We start from the raw sequence: 5398 nt of genomic DNA on the forward strand, positions 1-5398 counted from the left end.
GTCTGGTATTCCCATCTCTTTCAGAATTCTCCACAGTTTATTGTGGTCCACACAGTCAAAGGCTTTGGCATAGTCAATAAAGCAGAAATAGATGTTTTTCCGGAACTCTCTTGCTTTTTTGATGATCCAGCGGATGTTGGCAATTTGATCTCTGGTTCCTCTGCCTTTTCACGGTTCACGTATTGCTGAAGCCTGGCTTGGAGAATTTTAAGCATTACTTTACTAGCATGTGAGATGAGTGCAATTGTGTGGTAGTTTGAGCATTCTTTGGCATTGCCTTTCTTTGGGATTGGAATGAAAACTGACTTTTTCCAGTCCTGTGGCCACTGCTGAGTTTTCCAAATTTGCTGGCATATTGAGTGCAGCACTTTCACAGCATCATCTTTTAGGATTTGAAATAGCTCAACTGGAATTCCATCACCTCCACTAGCTTTGTTCGTAGTAATGCTTCCTAAAGCCCACTTGACTTCACATTCCAGGATGTCTGGCTCTAGGTGAGTGATCATAGCATCATGATTATCTTGGTCGTGAAGATCTTTTTTGTACAGTTCTTCTGTGTATTCTTGCCACATCTTCTTAATATCTTATGCTTCTGTTAGGTCCCTAACATTTCTTTCCTTTATTTGAGCCCATCTTTGCATGAAATTTTCCCATGGTATCTCTACTTTTCTTGAAGAGATCATTAGTCTTTCCCATTCTGTTGTTTTCCTCTATTTCTTTGCACTGATCACTGAGGAAGGCTTTCTCATCTCTCCTTGCTATTCTTTGGAACTCTGCATTCAAATGAGTATATCTTTCCTTTTCTCCTTTGCTTTTCACTTCCCTTCTTTTCACAGCTATTTGTAAGGCCTCCCCAGACAGCCATTTTGCTTTTTTGCATTTCTTTTTCTTGGAGATGGTCTTGATTCCTGCCACCTGTACAATGTCACGAACCTCTGTCCATAGTTCATCAGGCACTCTATCAGATCTAGTCCCTTAAATCTATTTCTCACTTCCACTGTATACTCATAAGGGATTTGATTTAGGTCATACCTGAATGGTGTAGTGGTTTTCTCCACTTTCTTCAATTTAAGTCTGAATTTGGCAATAAGGAGTTCATGATCTGAGTCACATTCAGCTCCCGGTCTCGTTTTTGCTGACTGTATAAACCTTCTCCATCTTTGGCTGCAAAGAATATAATCAATCTGATTTTGGTGTTGACCATCTGGTGATGTCCATGTGTAGAGTCTTCTCTTGTGTTGTTGGAAGAGGGTGTTTGCTATGACCAGTGCTTTCTCTTGGCAAAACTCTATTAGCCTTTGCCCTGCTTCATTCCATATTCCAAGGCCAAATTTGCCTGTTACTCCAGGTGTTTCTTGACTTCCTACTTTTGCATTCCAGTCCCCTATACTGAAAAGGACATCTTTTTGGGGTGTTAGTTCTAAAAGGTCTTGTAGGTCTTCATAGAACTGTTCAACTTCAGCTTCTTCAGCATTACTGGTTGGGGCATAGACTTGGATTACTGTGATATTGAATGGTTTGCCTTGGAAACGAAGAGAGATCATTCTGTCATTTTTGAGATTGCATCCAAGTACTGCATTTTGGACTCTTTTGTTGACTATGATGGCTACTCCATTTCTTCTGAGGGATTCCTGCCCACAGTAGTAGATATAATGGTCATCTGAGTTAAATTCACCCATTCCAGTCCATCTTAGTTCGCTGATTCCTAGAATGTCGATGTTCACTCTTGCCATCTCTTGTTTGTCCACTTCCAACTTGCCTTGATTCATGGACCTAACATTCCAGGATCCTATGCAATAATGCTCTTTACAGCATCGAACCTTGCTTCTATCACCAGCCACATCCACAACTGGGTGTTGTTTTTGCTTTGGCTCCATCCCTTCATCCTTTCTGGAGTTATTTCTCCACTGATCTCCAGTAGCATATTGTGTACCTACCAACCTGGGAAGTTCATCTTTCAGTGTCCTATCTTTTTGCCTTTTCATACTGTTCATGGGTTTCTCAAGGCAAGAATACTAAAGTGGTTTGCCATTCCCTTCTCCAGTGGACCACATTCTGTCAGACCTCTCTACCATGACCTGTCCATCTTGGGTGGCCCCACAAAGCTCAGGGTTAAGGAAGAGTTAAAACCCATCATTGAAAATTTAAAGGAACAAGGACTATTTTTTCCCTATAACAGTGCATACAACACTCCTGTTTTGGGTGTAGGAAAGTCAAATAATAAATGGAGACTAATTCAAGATATATAAGTGCCTAATCCTTATACTTTATTGTCTGAAATTCCTGAACAAGCCATACATTTTTCAGTCATTGATTTGAAGGATATTTTCTAGAGTTAAACCTATACTAAATCATCATGGGGTCAGTCAGCCCCATGACAGTCCATCCTTGGAAAACAAGCCTGTCCAGGCTTCAGGGAAGTGACAGCAGCACAGGTCACCAAGGCCTGAGGGGAATAGAGTCAGCATTCTCTTCTTGTAATTTATATTTTGTTTTAGTGTGTAGGTGACTTACAATGTTTTAGGGTGTGTGTGTTTTTGTTTTTAGTTTTAGGTGGACAGCAACATGATTCACTTATGCATAGACATGCACATGTCCTTTTTTTTGGTTCTCTTCCCATATAGTTTATTATCCAGTGTTGAATAGGAGTCCTCGTTGATTATTTCATAAAGAGTATTGTGTGTATGTTCATCTCCACCAGCTCATTTCTCAATGCCCACCATTTTCCCTTTTGGTAATGATAAGGTGCTTTTCTTTTTTTTTTTTTTTATTAATTTTATTTTATTTTTAAACTTTACATAATTGTATTAGTTTTGCCAATTATCAAAATGAATCCGCCACAGGTATACATGTGTTCCCCATCCTGAACCCTCGTCCCTCCTCCCTCCCCATACCATCCCTCTGGGTCGTCCCAGTGCACCAGCCCCAAGCATCCAGTATCGTGCATTGAACCTGGACTGGCATCTCGTTTCATACATGATATTTTACATGTTTCAATGCCATTCTCCCAAATCTTCCCACCCTCTCCCTCTCCCACAGAGTCCATAAGACTGTTCTATACATCAGTGTCTCTTTTGCTGTCTCGTACACAGGGTTATTGTTACCATCTTTCTAAATTCCATATATATGCGTTATTATACTGTATTGGTGTTTTTCCTTCTGGCTTACTTCACTCTGTATAATAGGCTCCAGTTTCATCCACCTCATTAGAACTGATTCAAATGTTTTCTTTTTAATGGCTGAGTAATACTCCATTGTGTATATGTACCACAGCTTTCTTATCCATTCATCTGCTGATGGACATCTAGGTTGCTTCCATGTCCTGGCTATTATAAACAGTACTGCGATGAACATTGGGGTACATGTGTCTCTTTCCCTTCTGGTTTCCTCAGTGTGTATGCCCAGCAGTGGGATTGCTGGATCATAAGGCAGTTCTATTTCCAGTTTTTTAAGGAATCTCCACACTGTTCTCCATAGTGGCTTAAGGTGCTTTTCTATATTGTAAGGCCATTTCTGTTTGTAAAGAAGTTCACTGGTATCCATTTTTAGAATCTACCTCCAAGAGATATCATATGGTACTTGTCTTCCTTTATCTCACTTCACTTACTCTGATTGTCTCTACTTCCTTCCTGGTTGCTGGACATGGCATGGGCATGTTATCACCCCTTTTATGGCTGAGTAATATTGTATTGTGTGCATGTACCCCATTGTTTACCCACTCATCTGTCCTTATCCACTTAGATCACTTCCAAGTCTTGGCTGTTGTACATAGTGCTACGGTGAATGTAGTGTGCACCTGTCTTTTAAAATAATGGTTTTCTCTGGATCTATGCACGGTAATGGGATTTCTGGGTCCTATAGTACTTCTGTTTAGTTTTTAATGAACCATTGTTCTGTTATCCTTCATGAATATTGACTTTATTCCCATCAACAGGTAGGAGGTTTCTTTTTTCTACATACCCTCTCCAGCATTTATCGTTGTAGATTTTTTTATGCTAACCATTCTGACCCATGTGCAGTGATACCACATTGTACCTCTGATCCACAGTTCTCTACTACTAATAGATGCTGAGCATCTTTTCATGTGCTTCCTGGCCACCTCCATGTCTTCTTTGGAGAAGTGTCCATTTAAATCTTGTGCCTCTAGTTGATTGGGGTTTTTTCTTTGATATCCAGGTGACCAGAAGTTTCTTAGTCTGTGGTCCTGTCTCTTGGGGCAATAATTTCATTTGTATCCATCTTTAGATTACACCTAGAAACAATATCATATGATACTTGTCTATCCCTGTCTCCCTTACTTAACTGGGAATGATCATCTCTACTTTCTTTCCTGAGGCTGGACTTGATGTTATTTCATACTTCTTTATGGTTGAGAAACATTTCACTGTGTACATGTACCTGATGGCCTGTTTCCATTCATGTGCTTCTATGACTAGCTTGCTTTCCTGTCTTGGTTATTGTACCTAGTGGGACCAAAATCACAGGGTTTCCTGTCTTTATTAAAATTTTGGTTTTTATAACTGGCTGCTTCGACTCCACTCAAGTCTAGATGTAAAGACACAAGCCTGCTCAGGGATGGGAGAGAAGCCCTGGTCAGAGAGGAAGGAGGGAATAAGCTCAGCATTGACTTTTCTGTTCCTTTTCTTTAATCTCATGTCTATACTATGTTGGAGTATAGTCAGTTTGCAGTTGTGTGTCTATCTTCAGGGTACAGCCACCTGATTCACTTATGACATATACCTACAGCGTATCTGTTCTTTTTTGGATTCTGTTGCCCTAGATGTTATTGTAGAAGGTAGACCAAGTTCCCTGTGCTGAAAATCAGGTCCTTCTTGAGTATCTATCAGAGATACAGATTTCTGTGTGTATGTGGAAGGAAGATAGGAGATAATGATTTTGGATTATCTATTACAGATACAGATTTCTCAATATGTTTGAGATACAATTTTCTTTGTATATTTGAAAGGAAAGAAGGAAGACAGAGATAATCCTTGTGGATTCCCTATTACAGATACAGATTTCTGTGTATATGTTAGACCTGACCTCCTAATTGATCCTTGCTCTTGCACTTTTTCTTGGAAATCTGTGTGTTTGAATTCTCAGTTTCTTTTTGATTTATAAATGTTTTCCTTTGTTTCTCATTTTTTTATTTTGCCCAGTTCAGTTCAGTCACTCAGTCGTGTCCGACTCCTTGCGACCCCATGAATTGCAGCACGCCAGGCCTCCCTGTCCATCACCAACTCCCAGAGTTCACTCAAATGCACATCCTTCGAGTTGGTGATGCCATCCAGCCATCTCATCCTCTGTCATCCCCTTCTCCTCCTGCCCCCAATCCCTCCCAGCATCAGAGTCTTTTCCAATGAGTCAGCTCTTCGCATGAGGTGGCCAGAGTACTGGA

Source organism: Bison bison, unplaced genomic scaffold (genome assembly GCF_000754665.1).
Source record: "Bison bison bison isolate TAMUID 2011002044 unplaced genomic scaffold, Bison_UMD1.0 scf7180017864181, whole genome shotgun sequence".
Taxonomy (NCBI): domain Eukaryota; kingdom Metazoa; phylum Chordata; class Mammalia; order Artiodactyla; family Bovidae; genus Bison; species Bison bison.